The sequence below is a fragment of the Petaurus breviceps genome, unplaced genomic scaffold (assembly GCF_028583685.1).
Source record: "Petaurus breviceps papuanus isolate PSGF00001 unplaced genomic scaffold, PetGlider_PUasm1.0 90734, whole genome shotgun sequence".
Taxonomy (NCBI): domain Eukaryota; kingdom Metazoa; phylum Chordata; class Mammalia; order Diprotodontia; family Petauridae; genus Petaurus; species Petaurus breviceps.
This window is the reverse complement of record NW_027187327.1, coordinates 6839224-6858936: the sequence shown is the minus strand read 5'-3', so window position 1 is coordinate 6858936 and position 19713 is coordinate 6839224. Positions and strand designations below refer to the sequence as shown.

The window sequence follows — 19713 nt, the reverse complement described above, 5'->3', positions numbered from 1 at the left end:
TTCTTTTTGGTTGCTTGCAATATTTTCTTCTTGATGTGGGAGCTCTGGGATTGGGCTATAATATTACTGGTTTCTTTTGCTCTTGGATATGTTGTTTTCCAAGACCTACAGTCCTTTAATGTTTCTGCTACTAGATCTTGTGTAATTCTAATTGTGGCACCATAATATTTAAATTGTTTTAATCTTGATTCATTTAGTAATTTTTCCTTGAGCTAGGGATTTTGGAATTTGACTATGATATTCTTATGAGTTTTCCTCATAGAATCTCTTTTAAGTGGTGATCAATGGATTTTTTTCCTATTTCTACTTTCTCCCCTTGTTCTAATGCTTCAGGACAATTTTCTTTAATAATTTCTTATATCATTGTATCAAGATTATTTTTCTGATTGTAACTTTCAGTTAGTCCAATTATTTTCATATTTTCTTTTCTTGATCTATTCTCCAAATCTGTTGTTTTTCTTATAAGATGCTTCACTTTGTCTTCTATTTTTTCATTATTCATATTTTGTTTAATAATTTCCTGATCTCTTATTATTTCACTGGCTTCACTTTTCCCAATTCTAATTTTCAAGATGTCATTTTCTAAGATTCTGGATCTCCTTTTCTAATTGGTTGACTTTTCTTTCATGCCCTTACTGTTTTTCTTGGATTATTCTTATTTTCTTTTTTAGTTTTTCCTCCATCTCTGTCATTTGATTTTTAAAGTCTTATTTAAGGTCTTCTTTTTGGGCAGGTGATGATTTAACATTGCTCTTTGGGGGTTTCTTTACTACAGTTTTCTCCTCTGAAGATAAAACTCAGTGATCTCTATTCCCATAATAGGTTTCAATAGTTGGAGTCTTTTTTCCTTTACCTGTGCATATTTTTTTGTTGGTGACACCTCTAACCCTGGGGCATGGAGAATGGTACCTCTTTCCCCAGATCTTCATTTATTCCCTTTAACCTGAAACCAAAGCCAAACCTCCAGCCTCCTGTAAGTGCCTACAGCCAGGGGCTTTCTGCCTCACTGCTTCTGCACTCACTGGGCATGTGCTGGTTCATTCTCACTACCCCCTGCTCTCTGCAGCACAGCTGGGTCTAGCATTCCTGGTCAGCAGAGGTTCCCTCAATCTTCCCAGGCTCAAGCTCCTAACTCCCCTAACTATACCAGGGGTAACAGTTCTGGTGGCTGGGGCTGAGGCAGCCTCGCAAGCTAACTAACCCCAGGGCTTGCCACTTGTTGTTTAAGAGGCTAGCCACTTTCCAGCCTATTTCTTGACCTTGAACTTTATGTTAAAGTTGGGCTCTGTTCATCCAGGGGTGAACAGATAGATAGGTGTCCCTCTCTTAAAATTTTTTGTGCTACTGTTTTCAAAGCTAGTTCTGAGGGCTACAAGTTTTCAATGTTTCCAAGGTGGTATGATCACAGGAGAAGTTTAATCACTGCTTTCCTGGTCAGGGTTCTTGTCTTTATAAAGGAAGAGCCCCTGCTCCTCTGTAGTCACAATACTAGTGCTCCTCCTGGCCCTGGAATTGTGAATTGTGCACTAGACTAATTGAAGGGAATAGAAATTTATACACACACACACACACACACACATACAAACATACATATATATGTCTATATAGGAGGGTATATGGGTGAATGAATACATATGTGAATGTGTGTATATATGTGTACAGGTATACATACCGTGTTTCCCCGATAATAAGACCTATCCTGAAAATAAGCCCTCCCCTTACTGTGTAAGATTCCTCTAAAATAAGCCCTCCCCCAAAAATAAGCCCTATTGAGATTACTACTGTAGTGAAGGTGATCCCCTGCACTACACGCTACATTACAGTACCCTCTGTATGCACCTTCCCCCCCCCCGTGAAACGCACGCCGTGCTCCGAGCTGCATCCAATCAGAGCTGCAGCAGTGAGCGCGTCATCCTGTTCTTCCCCAGTGGTTTGCTTATTGAATAAAGGCACATTTTTTTTGTTCACATTTACCTGTTTATTAAAATTGCTGTCAATGTTCATTAAAATAAGCCCTCCCCTGAAAATAAGCCCTCTGGTGTTTTTCTGTCCAAAAAAATAATAAGACAGTGTCTTATTATTGGGGAAACACGGTAGATAGAGGGCACAGGACCAATTTAATAGGAAGGGATGATATTTAAAAGGTGAAATGAACAGATGAGAGAAGAATATAATGAGAGGAGATGGGGAGAGACAGAATGGGGTAAACTATCTCATATTGAAGAGGCAAGGGAAAATGGTTACAATGGAGGGGAAGAACAGGAAGGCCAAAAGGACTGGGTCAACCTTATTCTCATTGAATTTGGCTTAGGGAGGGAATGACATACACACTAAATAGGGTATCTCACCCTAAAGAAGAGTAGGGGGGAAGGGGATGAGAGAGGGAATGATGGAAGGGAGGGCAGGCTTGGGGGTGGGGAGGGAAATTGGAAGCACCCACTTTTGAAAAGGGACAGGATCAAAATAGAGAACAGAACAAGTGGGAGGTGGAATAGAAATGAGAGAAATATAGTCATTGTTTCACAATATATCCACTATGGAAATGTTCTGCATAGCTAAACATGTACAACCTATATTGAGTTGCTTATCTTCCCAGTAATGTTGGGTGACAAGGAAGGAAGGGAATGAATCTGGAATTGAAAGCTTTAAAATTAAATGTTTAAAATATATACTATTATCAATATTATTTTACATGTAACTGGGAAATGAGATATACGAGCACAGGTGCATAGAGATCCACCATGCCCTACTGAAAAGTCAGAGGGGAATGGGAGAAGATATGGGAGAGAGCAGATTGGAGGAGGGAATATTTAGTGGGATCGCTATTTTGGAGTGGTGGGTAGGGGGAAAAACGGGGAGAAAATTTGTAACTCAAAATTTTGTGGAAATGAATGATGTAAACCAGAAGTTAATAAAGCATTTGATAAAAATAAAATAAAATGAAATAAAACAAAGACTCTATATAGCGAGATTAGTACCTTTTGGGTTTTGCGACTATGATTGAACCTTAAAAGGTCTCCCAATATTTGTGATTGACATATGTAGTGACAGCCAAGTTAATAACCCTTGGGAACAAATAGTGATAAATTCCTGATTGCATAATGCCTTCTTGATCTGTGTTGGACTTTTGCTCTACTGATTTCAAGGAAGTGGCTCCTGGAGAGGATCGAAATGACAACTACACAGACAACTTCAGGAGACATGCAGCCAGGCCAGTCAGGTTTTTTTTCTCCAGACTCCATTCCTAACTCTCAAGATGTTCTTTATCATGCCACAGCAACTTTCTTATCTTAAAAGTTCAGTAAACCTCATAGGACTTCTTCACCCCTATATGTTCATTCTGCTTCAGGTTTTCCTACCTTGGAACCTCCTCTTCTGATTGGCTTGTTCCTCCTAAAAACTCTAGATTAAGAAAAATGTTCGTTATGTTTCAAGCTCTAGTTTTGACTCTCTGTACTTCCACTACCATGCTTCCACATGGGGAGCATCTCTCTCCATTCCCCTATCCCTTTTCTTTTAAGTCTCCTTTTATGTGTTGTCTTTCTATCTTTCTCCATTAAAATGTAAGTTCCTTGAAGTCAGGGATTTTCATTCTTTCTGCTTGTATTTGGATTCCCAATGCTTAGCCCAATGCATGGTATATTGAAAGTACCTAATATATTGTTGTGAGCTCCATTTTAATTAAAAGCAGCTTGTCCAATTGTTCTGCTTCTGCTAGGGCCACTTTATCTCATTGTATAGCAGTTCCACCTTAACTCCATAGTTCATGCTTTTTGAGTTTCTATTCTAGCCTCCATTTCACTGGTTGAGAACTTGGCAAGATTTTGCTTCTTGTGATTTCAAATCACCAGGTAAATAACAATAGAGTGTTAGAAATATTCAAGGCCCTGAATGCACTCTTAATGGTAAATCCATATCTTTCAGGTTAATACAAGGGTAGACGGTGTCATTATATTAGCCAGCCTTACTGGAGTTTTTAGCATAGCACTTGTATTTCAAGAGTCAGAATGGTATAGTAGATGAAGGGATAATAGATTTATAGTGGGAAGGAACCTCAGTAACTACTTAGTCCAATTCTTTCACTTTACAGATTAGGAAAATGAGACTGAGGGAGGTTAAGTGACTTGCTCACTCCTCTACCAGTACTTTTTCCAGTGAGACCTGATAGAGAACAAGCTTCAGGGTCAATAAGACTTGGGTTCAAATATGAATCCTGACATATATTGGCTCTTTGGTCCTGGATAAATCACTTATTTTTTCAGTGTCATAGATAACTTTCTTTTTTTTTTTTAAGCAATCAGGGTTAAGTAACTTGCTCAAGGTTACATGGCCAGTTATTTCTGGGTGTGGTGCTAAGTATCTGAGCCTGGATTTGATCCCCAGGTCATCCTGACACTGGAGCCGGTGCTCTTACTCGCTGAGCCACCTGGCCACCCCCATAGATAACTTTCTAAGACTTTAAATTAGTGCTTAGCATACTTCCTGGCTTATAGCAGGTGCTTACTAAATGCTAGTTGGCTTGAATTGTTAAGCTGGTGCTCATCTACATTGGTAGAAGGGCCTTTCTTAGAGGGAACTTGTCATAGCCTTGAAATCACAGACCAAATTCCTCCCTACTAGGTGCATAGTAGATATTCAAGAAATAGTGGAACCAATTCTTACATTTTCCAGAGATCTGAGCTCTGGCAGCAATAGCACATGTTAGCTGTCCTGAACCATTTATCAGGTTTTTAAAGCTACTTTGAAGTATGTACAACCATATGAAAAAGCTGACAACTTTCCTAACCTGTTCTCAAACAGAGGAATAAGATAGACCGTAAAATGGTCTTTGGATTCCCTTTACTACTTGCCTGTTGGAACCAGCACTTGAAAGGGCTATTAGCAACTCAACCTAGTATTAAACTCAAATAGAAATGGATCCCAATGGATCCCATATTGACTTAGAAAACCACAAGTTAACATTATGTTGTATTTTTATATATTTTGTTAACATTTTTAAATTATGCCTTAATATGATTCTGGCAGCACTTAGAAATGTTGCTGCTATGGCCTACAGTCTTCATGTTTGACAACTTTAAAAATCTCTCCCTTGAGCATCAGAGCAGAACTCTGCCCCACCTGTTGTCAGTTATACTTTTCATCTAGAAGGATGATGGATGAGTGACTCCGCAGCTTTTAAAAAGACTGGAATGATCTAATACACAACTATCACATACTTATAACTAGGGTCTAGTGTGTGACCTGGTGATCCCACCAGTTTGGTCAGCTGATGGAACTTCTCAAAAGAAGAAACTGGGAAGCCATTTCTTGGAGATACTGACATCTAAGGGAAATCTTGCCTAGCAGAGACTCTGGAACATGAGTAAATATTTTGTAATTATTTCTTGTCTGTTAACTTTATGGTTGGGAGCAGATATTCCACTACACCCTTCCCATTGGTTGTGGAGCTATGTATTCCATTAGATTGTGAACTTCTTGAGGACAAGGATTATCTTTTGCCTCTTTTTGTATTCCTAAAGTTTAACATAGGGCCTGGCACATACTAGGCACTTGATAAGCGTTTATTGATTGATTGATAGCTAGAACTAGGTGTATCTTCAAAAATGTCCTGTGTCTTGAGCACTTTGTTTCATTTTCTGATTCCATATGGCATTAGGTTAGAGTCCATGCCATAAGGAGAAAGGCCTAAGTTCCTTCTTCTCTCTGAGATCATATGTTCCTAAGAAAGAGACTTAAATCTTTGGCCTCTGGTTTTTTCCCTCTATTTTTGATGAAGGAAGAGGACTCTTTGACTTTATGAGTTCAAAAGGTAGGTCCGGAGGGCATCTTGGCATTCCAACATTCCAGAATCTGGGTTTATGGCCAATATGTTATCAATGTTCTATAGATCAAGGAATAGTGAGAGTGGACTGGATCCAGGTTAGTGAAAATTGAGAAGAGGACTCCTCCAATAGTCATGACTTATCCAGACATGAACTTGGTAAGGCAAATATTATGGAGGAACTGAATTAAAATTTGAGAGTATACCCCTCAAGTATTGGAGAAAAATTTTTGCATATTTATTCTTGCTATAACAACTTTGCTATATCTATCTGGCTATCTATCTAATTTATCTATCTGTAAATATCCCTTTGTAAAAGTTAATTGTTGTTAAGTAGATACATTGAACTGGGACCTATATTGATTCTTAGCCTTAAAAGTAGGGGGAAACCAGCCAGAGGACCGACCTGGAGCTCATGGCAGTAGAAAAGATACAATCTATACACCCTCAGGAATGCATCCTAGAACACTGAGTCAGATATAGCACTCCTGAATCTTAGAGTGGCCCAGAACACATTCTACATGCAGTTAAGCAAAGTTGAAGCATTCATATATTGCTGACCATTTTCTTTTCAACTCCCAAGCAAAAACTATCTTATACTGGCATGCCAAAAAATAAAATTAAGGAACTTGGGGAGATAGTTATTATATAAAAAAGGGTCTTCCCATGTGATAAGAGGGCACAGAGTCACAAAGAAAAGGGCCCTTCTTACTGTAAAAGGTTTCCATCATTGTAAAATCTCTCTTTTTTTCCCTACACTTAAGGTACTTCCCTTCATTTCATAGGGAATTGAGAGGTTAGTATTAGCTAGCTATGGGTATCTTTCTAGAAAATAACTCTTGCTTAGTTGTTTTAGTCATGTCCAACTCTTTATGCCCCCATTTGGGGTTTTCTTGGCAAAGATCCTGGAGTGGTTTGTCATTTCCTTCTCTAGTTCATTTTACAAAATAAGGGAATTGAGGTAAATTGGGTTAGATGATTTGTGCAGCTTCATATAGCTAGGAAGTAGCTAACATTTTCCAAACAATAATTGAATTATAGCTTCTGCTCTTTTAATTTCTTTTCTCTTTATAGATTTTTTTGTATATAACAACACAATTTCTAAATATTTCACTCCCTTTTATGTTAAAAATGCCATTATGTATTATAAATCCTGATTACACAGCAAACAGTTCTGTGCAATGAAAAATTTCAAAAAGAGGCAAACAAACACAATTCAGGAAAACTAATCAACATATCAGCTTTCTAACAGTAGATGGGGTTCTGCACATGTATTCCCTCTACCTCTGCAAGGAAAGGAAAGGGGAATTTTCTCTTCTTTTTTAGGAGTCCCAGGTATTAAGTCCTTTACAACAAAGACATGGTATAATAAATTATCACCCTTAGTCTTAGCCTTTTTTTTTTTAGTCGATGGTGACTAAACCAATATACTTTCTAAATTTTCACCTCCCATAATTCAGGCTATTTAACAACAAAAGAGTTTGGTGTTGTTTAGTTTCCCTAGGCTTTCCTCCCACCTTTCTTCCACCCATCTGTGTGAAGGAATGGGTAGATAAAAGGCACAGAAGCAATACAAAGACACAGGAGGCAAGGTCACTTACCCCTTGTTCAGTGCATTCCTTATCCTTAAATATGAAAATGCTACCATTTGAAATCTGAAAATTGCTAAATCTAAAAGGGACTTAGTTTGAAAGAGGATTTGCTCCAAAAGTTTGTATTTCTCTCTCTGGAAGTTCATGTAATTCTTCCTATGTTTATCTGAATTCTTCATAATCAATGTTTCTTATGGTGCAGTAATGTTCCATTAAATTTGTGTACCACAAATTGATTTTCTATTTCTCAGTGGCTATTTTGCTAGCAAACACAACTGCATAAACACACACACACACAAACACACAATGCTGCTATGAATATTTTGGGGTACATGACACCTTTTAGTTTCATTGAGGTTATGTGGTTATATCACAGGTTATATCACAGAGTCAAAGGGTATAGTTGCCTTAGCTTCTCTTCTAAAAGCATAATTCTAAATTTTAGACAGACTTCTTATTGAATGATTCAATTCAATTCAACAGATAGTTGTTAAATACTATACTGTGATAAGCATTGGAAGGATAGGAGAAGGGAGAAATGATAGTAAAAAGTGAAATATTATCTCTTTCTTCAAGGAGTTTATGATATAGTATAAAATAATTATTTAAGCAACTACACTAAAATAAAATTGTAAGTTCCATAATTAGGTAAAAAGTATTCTTGGAAGTGGGATTAGGATGGCTTGAGGAAATAGTAAAGGCATACTAAAAGGAGATAGTGCATGGACTGATAGATTTTTGACAGATGAAGGAGATAATAATACCTTTTTGGAGAAAAATGGGTAATCCAAGTTACCTAGAATTTAGAAGATCAAAAGATTAGAGAGAAAGGTAAATTTAGAACCAAAGTGAGAAAGGCCTTGAATACTAGGGTAAATAATCTAGATTTAATTCAATAAACAATGAGAAAGTATTGGAGACTTTTTGTTTGTTTTTGTTTTTTGCCTTTTGGAGGGCAGTTGGGGTTAAGCAACTTGCCCAAGGTCACATGGCTAGTTTTTGTGTTAAGTGTCTGAGGTGGGATCTGAATCCAGGTCCTCCTGACTCCAGGACCAGTGCTCCATTCACTGCTCCACCTAGCCCCCCCACAAAAGAATAGAACATGAGCATATTTTTTTCTTCTGCTTTTTGGAGGGCAGTTGGAGGTAAGTGACTTGCACAAGGTCATACAGCTAGGCCAGATTTGAACTCAGGTCCTCCTGACTCCAGGGCTGGTGCTCTATTCACTGCGCCACTTAACTGACCCCTCTTGGAGACTTTTTCAATGTGTAAGTGACATGATCAAAATGTGCTTTGAGAAAACTGATCTACTAGTTTTAGTAAGACCTCTACACTAGTTTCTGATAAACACAAGGACACAAATGGTTGTGGCAAGAACTCACTGAATTTGACATTGATTGCTAGGAAAATTGGAAAGCAGTTTGATATAAATTAGACTTTGACTAATATCTTATGCCATATATCAAAATAGTAATTTCCAAGTGATTAAGAAGCTATGAGATAAAGAAAGGTCTCATCACAAATAGGGGAGAAAGAAGGAGATACTTTAAGATTTATGGTTTGGAGGAAAATTATTAAATGAAGGGTAAAAGTGATCAAAAAAGATAAAATACACTACACAAAATTTAAAATGTTTTATGTGAACAAAATCTGTGTAAATAGTTGAGAAGTGATGCTATCAAATGAGAAAAAATATAGGCATTGAATAATATCTGCAAAAACATTTGATTTCCAAATCTGTAAGGATTTTATACAAATACATAAAAGTATATATCAGAAACTGTTATCAAAGGATAGGAATACACAATTTTCAAAAGAAGAAATGCAAAGAATCATTACCTGTATAAAAGAATATTTCAAACCATTAATAATAAGAAAATGCAAATTAAAATATCTCTAAGTTTCACTTGACTATTAGAAGGTTGGCCCTAGTGACAGAAGACAAAAATGGTCAATGTTAGAGGGACTATAACCTCTAACATTGGTTATGTTAGAGTTATATAGGAATATAGACTAATGCCTTATTGGTAGAACTATGAATTATTCAACCACTTTTGAAAGTAATTTGTAGATAAAATGCAAAATATACATTAAAATGTATATATTTTTTGATTCAGAGATGCCACTAGTGGACATATATTCCAAGCTCAAAGACAGAAATACATCTATAGCTATATCTTTTATTATGTAGACACATATATAATATGTGTGTGTATACACAGGTCATATATCTTTGTGTGAACATAGACAAATATGGTATTTTAAGTAGTATTTTTGTGGCAGCAAAAAACAAGAAACAAAATGAATACTCATCATTTGGGAAATAGCTGAATAAATTATGGTATATGAAAAATGGAATATCATTGCTTTTAAGGAGCAATAAATATTAATTAAAAGAACCTACAGAGAACATAAACTGATGCAGAGTAAATTATGTAGAATAAGGATAATAGTTTATACAATAATCATAATAAAAGTATAAGAAAACAACACTAAATACTGTTATTAGCATGTTCAATAACTAATCATGATTCCAGAGGACAATGAACCATATTTCCCTCCTATTGACATGGCTAATGTTGGTTTGTCTTACTTAGCTACATTTTTTTTTCATCAAAATAGAGGATTCTGTGTAAGGGTGAGTATTAGTAGACAATACCTATGTAATAAGGAAGCATCAATAAAATATTTATTTTAAAAATAAAATTAATGTGGTAATGATGTGAGAGATGGAATGTAATAGGGAGAAACTGATTCCAGGGAAAAGAAAAGATGGAACATTCCTTCAATAATCCTGATTAGAAATAATGAAGACTTAACATAAGATGATATCAGGTATAGAAAGAAAGAAATAGAAGGGTGAGACATTTCAGAAGAGAAATTAACACCCAACTTGATGACTAATTGAATATGGGAAGTGAGGGAGAGGAAGGAGTCAAATATCACCTGAAGATTTTGATCCTGAGTGACTAGGAAAGAATAGATATGTTGAAAGAATAATAGAAATTAGAACTAATTTGGAAGAGGAAAGTGTAAGTTGAATTTTGAAAAAGTAATCTTTGATGCTGAAAGGCAGTATGATGAAGTAGAAAATGGCTGAATATGGAGCCAGAAAATCTGGATTTGAATATCACCTCTTTTATATATTACCTGTGTAACTTTGAACAAGGCACTTAAACTTACCGACCATTCTTTTCTTTTCTTTTTTTGCCTTTTGGAGGGTAATTGGGATTAAGTAACTTGCCCAAGGTTACATGGCTAGATTTTTTTTGTGTGGGTGTTAAGTGTGTGAGGCCATAACCGAACTTCGGTCCTCCTGACTCCAAGGCTGGCGCTTTAGTCACTGCGCCACCTAGCTGCCCTTATTATTTTCTTATATTATAAAATGAGTGGATTTGAATAGAGGAGTTCTCAGATCACTTATAGTTCCTAATTTGTGATCCTATAACATATGAGTCAATTATTGTTACAATCATACATTAAGCACCTTTTGTGTTCAATATGAAGGGGATACAAAAATGAAAGTTCTTGCCTTCAAAACACATTCTACTTGGAAGAGGGAAGACTACACAGAGATGAATATAAACTTGTACAAGTAAATATAATGTTGATATAGAAGCGAAACTAACAACTTAGGGATCAAGAAAGGACTCATAAAGTGTACTTGGACTGAACAATGAAGGTAGTTGGGGATTATAAAATGCATCAGTGAGAAGAGAGAACATTTCAGGCATGAGGGATTGCTAACAAAAGGGCACACAGCCAGCAGATGGAATAGCCTCATTTATTTGGAACAGAGTGTATGAGGAACAATAATGTGAAATCAATCTGCAAAGATAGGTTGGAGGCAGATTATTAATGGCTTTATTCCTAGAACTAATAAGTAGCTGCTATAACTTCATGAGTAGGATAGTGATATTGTCAGAACTAGTAGAGGAATATCAATTTGGCAAATATGTCTAGAATAGATTAGAGTGTGGAAACTGGAAGCAGAAGGCCAATTAAGAGGCTATATCATTGTGCAGATGAGTGGTGATTGAATATGGTAGTTGGGAGTGGTGAGAAGGGAATGAAAGAGGGTAAATGAGTGAAGAAGTGGAAGCAACCCTGAGGTTGTGAGCCTCAATATTAGATGAATGTTAATGACCTTGACAGGAATAGGGAAGTTAAGACAAAGTACGTGTGTGTGTGTGTGTAAAATATTAAATTTCATTTTGGACCTAATCAGTTTGAGATAACTATAGGCATTCAGATAAAGATATCCAAAAGACAGTTGACAGTATTGTACCAGAACTCAGGAGAAATTTAAGAGCCAGATATGTAGATTTGGGAATTAACTATATAGTTCATTGAGGTATAATAATATAAATATAATTATAATAATCTAAACTGTATAATAATTGAACCAGGGAGAATTGAGGAGATTAAACGAGAAAGAAAGGGGGGAGGCAAGAGTGAAGGAGAGGAATAATTGAAGGGAAAATAAAAGAAAGGGATAAGGGCAGGGAAAAGTAAAAGGAAAAGAAAGAGAAGGAAAAGAGAGGAAAGGAGAGGAGAGAAGATAGGTGAGGGAAAGGAAAAAGAAAGGATCTTGTTAATAATGATGAAAAGGAGATTGAGAAAGAACTTGGAAGGCACAGAGGGGGTGAACCAGGAAAAAACAATGTTACCAAAAAAAAACAGTGAGGAGAAAGGAGATGTTTAGCAGATATTAGGGAATGCAGGTCTCCAATTGGAGGAAAATATCATAGATATTGGGAGATGTGAGTAAAGGTAATATCTGGAGCCAAGGAAATGGATTAGTTTGCCAAGAAACAGAGTACAACTAGAGAAAATAAAAAATAATGACAAAAGAGAATAAAGACTATTAAGGATACTTCTTTAGGAAGGATTTTAGAGGTAAAACCATTCTTTGTCCTTCATTCTCAAAGCAGACCACTGACATCAGGAAGGTGATGTCTTGACTTGCAAGTGTATCAGATTTAACTGAGGCAGGGCTGTGCAAGATCACTAGCCTCACTCTCTCCTCCAGAGACAAAAGAGTCCAGTGGCAAGATATAGATCAGAAAGACTGGAGATGATCCCAGAGGCAAGGAAAGACCTTGGCCTTTTTAAGCTAAGGTCTTTCCCAGGTCTCTGTCTGAGAAAACATCCAATCAGTGATTTGGACTAGGTAAGAAATGAGGCAAAAAAAAGTCCTCTTTTTTTTCTAACCAAACAAAAGAATAGTCTGGGTGGGGGGAAGACCCTCAGGATTTCTTTCCAGAAGAGAAACAGTATCTATTAACACTCACTCTCAGCCATTAAAATCCAAACAATGACCAAGTGAGGCTTGGTCTGGGAAATATTGTTGGCCAGTCAGTGAGAGCCAGAGTGACTTGGGTTTAAGGCATAGTCCAGTAGCTCTATTTGAATCCCAATGGGCTTTATCAAATCCTGGTTTTCTCCAGTGCTGTATTTCAAGAAATTATAAATGAAACTGCATGGGACAAAAGAGTTAATTGTCCCATTTTTTAAAAAAACGATAGAATAAATAAGTAGGAAAGAGAAAAAAATAGCCTATAAACCCCAAGATATCTTGCAAGGTTTCAGTTATCAAAATTTATATTCCTTTGGCCACTTCACCCACAAATAAGGGCATAAGTCGCTATTTAGAGGGAGGGAGGGAGGAAAAGAAGGAAGGAAGAAAGAACAAAGCCTCATTTGATTCAAATTCACTTGCAAGTCAAGACATCACCTTCCTGTTGTCATTGGCCCTCTTCAAACAACAAACAACAATCTGTGAATAATAGTAGCTCCCCTACTAAGGACCCAACTAGCCAGAGGTAGAACTAACTCCCATTCTAAGGGAAAAGCAAAAGATAATAAGATTTTTGCTTGGATCCCAATGAATAAAGAGACAATTATATTTAGGAGATTATGGGAACTGGCAAACATAGAGACTTCTGGGGAAATTTTTTGGTTTACTACAGAGGGAAAAATATCAATAACATCCTAAGAAACCCTGCCTTGTGTAGTGGAAAGAATATTGGCTGAGAGGTTGGTGAAGAGCAGGAAAATTGGGTTCTAGTCCTAGATCTATCTACCACTGATATCTTTGGTAAATTTCCTCTGCTCTAAAATGAGGGAATTGAATTGACTCTGATTGCCCTTCCCATTGCAGTTGTTTCCCCTCCTTTCTCACACTACCTGGAAATTCAAATGGACTTGCCTCATTGTCTTTCATTCATGGCTTTTGGTTGGGGTCCCCCTAGAGGAGCTGAGCATCATAGGCAAACTAAGATTTCCTTCAGAGAAAGAAAGTTTTTATTGCTTCTAAAAACATGTATATGAACATGAAAATGCAGGTCAGCCTGAATTAGAGACACAAGCCTTGGTTAGTTAATATGGATAGGATTAAGCCAATTTGGGACAGAACAATATACCTGGTAGTGGGAAGTTTTATTGCATATTTATCTTTTAAAAGCTATTTAATGGATAAATACTATTGATTAGGCATAGAAGAAGTAATAAGTGGCCACTGAGATTGATTAGTACAGACTGAATAAAGCTTTAGGCCAGCAATTAATCTACTCCAACACTCTTTATTGGCAGGAAATTACAAAGCCATAGAGAAAACTGGCCTTTATTCAATGAGTCATTGTGTAGGTGAAAAATCACTTCTCTTTTGAGAGGTAGAAAGAAACTGCTGTTTCTTTCCTAGAATGGTCAGTAAGCTGTGATTCTGACATGATTAATTTTGACCCTTTAAAGATATTTAACTCCATTAAACTCAATGTTTAATTTAGTAACAAAATGTTATGTAATTTAAATTTGATTCTTTTAATAAACCATAAAATTTAAATAAATAAATAAAAAGAAACAAAAATAGATATTTAAGTCAAGCACTAATTTCTGTCTTTATTCTATGACTGAACAACAGAGACTTGGCTTACAAAAGATTATAAGACTGGAGAAGAGAGCAGCACATTTAGTTGCTGATATAATAAACCAAATGTTTTTTGTTAGTTTTTAGTAGTTGTTTTTTTTAAGGGAAAAGTATTGGTAAAACTTACTTTCAAATCTTAAAGTAAGGCTTTTTTTTTTTTGCTTTTTGGAGGGGGAAGGTAGGGCAATTGGGGTTAAGTGACTTGCCCTACAGCTAGTTTTGGTGTTAAGTGTCTGTGGCTGCATTTGAACTCAAGTCCTCCTGACTCCAGGGCCGGTGCTCTATTCACTGTGCCACCTAGTCACTCCATAAGGATTTTTTTTTAAGCTCACATGAGCCTACTGTCTAAGATTTTAAATTGGTCTTATCAGTGGAGAATGACACCACCACTTTCTGAAAAGTATTTTCTCTCCTCACCAAGGTTTAGAAGTAGTCCATGCATTTCTACCCTTTTGATCATGAAGCTCAGTTGGTCAAAACTTTATGGGGAAAAGCTCTAAACTGAGAAGCATAAACACATATAAAGCAAGTGATCATCTTTGGATTAACCACTGTTTTTGTGATAAAGACAAATCAATGATGTTTTTTAAGCTTTTCATCCTTTAATCCTTAAGGAACTTGGGTAAGGTTTTATTCTTACTCTAATATTATTTCCTCCTCAATTTGCATTAACTAATTGTTATCTATTTCCTATTTTGCTCTGTTCATTATGGCACCTCTGTTTCTGCTTTTGGATCTCACTATATCTACTCAACAGAGTACAACTTTTTCCCTTTTCTTTGACTACTTTTGCTATTGATTAGACAACTGCCACTGTAAAAACATGAAAAAGAAAGAAGAAAAAGTCATAATTTGTGATCAGCATTTAGATATGTTTTAAAAATGGGAAATATTTCCACTTTGTTCTGGAATTTAATGCTATTCCTGCTGCAGTGCTAAAGTTCTACCAAACTCAGATGGGTTGACATGGTGCACACAGCAGGATAGTCCACAAGAAACTCTGTAATGCACAAAAAATATATTTGCTAAAGTAAAGGGAATGCTACTGCAATGAAGGATATGTTGCATTTAAATGTTATGGGCTGACTGCCAGGGGATCATATTAAAAATATTTCAGTCAGTGACAGTGTAAATGCTAACTTGGAAGAGAATGGGCTTTCCAGTAGGCAAAAGCATCCCATTCATCTGTTGATCATATTAAAATGTGACTGACCCAGCCTATGGGGATAAGTAAAATAGTAATGATCAACTTTAACATTTTTGTAGGGTGTTATCAAGTTAAAAAAATATTTTCATGAAAAGATTTAAATATTGGCAGCAAGAAATTCTCTAACAGATGAGTTATTCTGCCCTATCACCATGCTACTAAAGACCTGTTTGACATACAGTATAGACAGTGACCTGCTATATAGAAGTCAGAAAGTATTTAAAAGTGACAAAATCATAATATTTTTAATGACAAAACATGTTTAGAAGTTTGGTTTTTTTTTAATCTCATTGCTCAAAGTTAAAAGTTGTTTGCATGCCAATACATACTGTAAACATTAAGGAAGTTCTCATTAAAGAAAGATGGGTTCACGGTAATCTAATCTTTTATAAAAAAATTACTGAAAGTTATTGATAAAAGAATTTCTTTTTTACTTTCTTAAGTCTAATTCTCTTAAAAATTTAACCAGTCTTTCGACTCCCACTATAAAAAGTGCAGCCATGGTCACATTGGGAAATACCTCTGTTAATTTTTTAATCAGAAATACAATTCAATGGCACATATTTCCATCTGCTTCTTGGGCTGAATTTCAGCTTCATTATATTTTTACAAGAAAACAGAAGACTTAAAATGGTCCTGTAAAGTCTTTCATGTTGCAACTAAAGTTTAATGATGGCAGTGGAGGAAAGAAGTGGTGATGTAGATAGAGTAAGAGAGGTGAGCCCAACTGCTCTTATCTGACTATGGAATCTTCTTTCCTGTCTGTCTTGCATTGGAGCAAGGAGGTTTTCTGATCAGGTTGCCTCCACCAGACCTGATTTTAGGAAAAGACTGACAAGCTCAGGTTGATCCAGTTTAAGGACCATGCTCATTATTTTTTAGGTGACAAGAGTCACTCCTTCAGTCTGTTGGTTGGAGTGAAGTTGGTATGAAAAAAATTCTCAGGTCAGCTGAGATGTTTACTTAGCCACTGCAAAGGTGTCTTTATTGCTTCAATTCCACCAATTGTAATTTGATTCTTCTTTGTCCCATCTTCAAGAATCATGACAGAAGGACAAACTTCTTTTAAAAGCTTTCCTAATGTGTGCAATTGTCCACCTGCAGAAACTGGCTGAAAAAAATTACAAATCAAAAGTTGCTTGGTTATTGCCTGATGTTTCTAAAAGTATGCCTTAAAGTTAATTATATTTTGCAGAATATTCTATGAGTTTTGGATTAATAGCCACAAACTGGTCAAACTTCTCATTTTTTTTTAAGCAATTGGGGTTAAGTAACTTGCTCAAGGTTACATGGCCAGGTGTTTCTTGGTGGGTGCTAAGTGTCTGAGCCCGGGATTCGATCTCCAGGTCATCCCAACACTCAAGCCGGTGCTCTTACTCTCTGTGCTACCTGACCGCCCCCAAACTTCTCATTTTTTAATCCACACCAGAGTTGTTTATGATCCTTTTTCTGCATTTCATGGATGATTTGACTTTTATGCTTTAAAACATCAGCTTCTTTCATACAAGACATAAAATGGATTCCAGTTGTATCCTTAGATAAACAATGTAGAATTTTCTTTCTCTGGAAAGCTTAAAGGTACTGTGATGTTCCAAGGAAGAACTGTATTTGATGCAAGAACAACAAACAACAAACCATTTCAGAGGTGTACCTTTATATTCAAACCATATCTCACTAATGTATTCTTGTCTCATTACCTTCTGAAAGTGCTTTTTCACTTTGTCAATAAACAACGTCAAGCAACTTACTCTTTTTTTCTCTTTTTAATTTTTTTGCTTTACATCAATCATTTCCACAAGATTTTGAGTTACAAATTTTCTCCCCATTTCAACTCCCCTACCTACCACCCCAAAACAGTGATCCCACTGAATATCCCCTCCCCCAGTCTGCTCTCTCCCATATCTTCCCCCATCCCCCTCCAACTTTCCAGTAGGGCAAGATGGATCTCTATGCCCCAGTGCCTGTATATCTAATTTCCAAATTACATGTAAAATAATAATAATATATATATTTAAACATTTGACTTTAAAACTTTGAATTCCAGATTCTTTCCCTTCCTCCCTTGTCACCCACCCTTACTGGGAAGATCAGCAATGCAATATAGGTTGTACATGTGTGGCTATGCAAAACATTTCCATAGTGGATATATTGTGAAAGACTGACTATATTTCCCTCCATCCTATCCCACCCCCCCACTTGTTCTATTCTCTGCTTTGATCCTGTCCCTTTTCAAAAGTGCATGCTTCCAACTTTCCTCCCCCCCCCCCAGCCTGCCCTCACTTCCATCATCCCCTCACTCATCCCCTTCCCCCTTACTCTCCTGTAGGGTGAGATACCCTATTTAATGTGTATGTCATTACCTCCCTAAGCCAAATTCAATGGGAATAAGGTTGACTCATTCCCTTTTGCCCTCCTGTTCTTTCCCTCCATTGTAACAATTTTCACTTGCCTCTTCTGTATGAGATAGTTTGCCCCAATCTGTCTCTTCCTATCTCCTCTCATTATATTCCTCTTTCACCTCTTAATTTCAACTTTTAAGTATCATCCCTTCCTATTCAATTGGTCCTATACCCTCTGTCTATGTATACCAGTACACATATATGCACATCCTCACATATGTATTCCTACATCCATATACCCTCCTATATAGACATATAAATTTCTATTCCCTTCAACTATTCTCATACTGAGAAAAGTTTCATAAGTTACAATTATTGTTTTTCCATGTAGGAATGTAAATAGTTCAACTTTGATAAGTTCCTTATGATTTCTTTTCCCTGTTTACCTTCTGACATGCTTCTCTTGCTTCTTGTATCTGAATGTCAAATTTTCTATTCAATGGTGGTTTTTTCATCAAACATGCTTTAAGGTCCTCTACTCCAATGAATATACATATTTTTCCCTGAAATATGATACTCAGCTTTGCTGGGTAGGTGATTCTTTGTTTCAATCCCAGATCCTTTGACCTCCTGAATATCATATTCCAAGTCCTTCCATCCCTCAATGTAGAAGCTGCCAGATCCTGTGTTATCCTGATTGTGTTTCCACAATATTCAAATTGTTTCTTCCTGGCTGCTTGTAATGTTCTCTCCTTGATCTGGGAATTCCAGAACCTGGCTATAATATTCCTAGGAGTTTTCTTTTTGGGATCTTTTCCAGGAGGTGATTGGTGGATTCTTTCAACCGCTATTTTGCCCTCTGGTTCTAAAACATCAAGGCAGTATTCCTGAGAATTTCTTGGAGGATGATTTCTGATGGCTTTCAGGTAGTCCAATAACTTTAAAATTATCTCTCCTGGATCTATTTTCCTGGTCAGTGGTTTTTCCAATGAGATATTTCATATTGCCTTCTATTCTTTCATTTGTTTGGATCTGTTTAACAGCATCTTGATTTCTCATAAAGTCACTAGCTCCTATCTGCTCCAATCTAATTCTGAAGGAATGATTCTCCTCATTGAGCTTTTAAGATTCTTTTTCCATCGGGCAAATTTGGCTTTTTAAGGTATTCTCCTCATTGGATTTTTGAGTCTCTTTTGACATTTGAGTTAGTCTCTTTTTTAAGGTTTTATTTTCTTCAGTCAGATTGTTAACTCTCATTTCATAATTTTCTTGTATCGTTCCCATTTCTCTTCCCAATTTTTCCTTCACTTTTCTTATTTGGTCTTCAAAATCCTTCTTAAGCTCCTCTATGTCCTGTAACCAACTCATATTTTTCTTGAAACCTTTTGGTGTAGGAGTTCTGACTTCACTGTCTTCCTCCTTTTCCATGCCTTGATCCTTTTTGTCCCCAAAATAGGAGTCTAATGTTGGATTGCTCTTCTTGCTTTGCTTGCTCATATTGCCACCCAATTACTTGATGTTTGACCTTTTTGCCACAGTAGAACTCTGCTTCCAGAGAGGAGAACTTTGTCCCAAATTGCCCTCTCTGAAGCCTCCACATGCTCTGGCTCACTGGTCATGCACCCCAGGTCCTCCACCCTAGAGAGCAATCCAGATCCAAGCAGGTTAAAGAAAGGGCAATTACCCCCGAGACTGGTTGCTTGGTCCCCTTCAATCTGCAGGCCAGGAGTTCTGAAGCAGGCAAGTGGCTGCGGCTACACAGCCATGGTGCCTCAACTGCTTCTCAGTCCAGGGGATAAAGGCCAGACCACACTCCCAGACACCTG

At 36.7% G+C, this 19713-nt stretch overlaps 1 pseudogene; it reads right to left on the bottom strand.

The window, feature by feature from the left end:
* Positions 1-16440: 16440 nt before the first annotated feature.
* On the bottom strand, positions 16441-18402 carry LOC138145410 (autophagy protein 5-like; annotated as a pseudogene).
* Positions 18403-19713: the final 1311 nt, after the last annotated feature.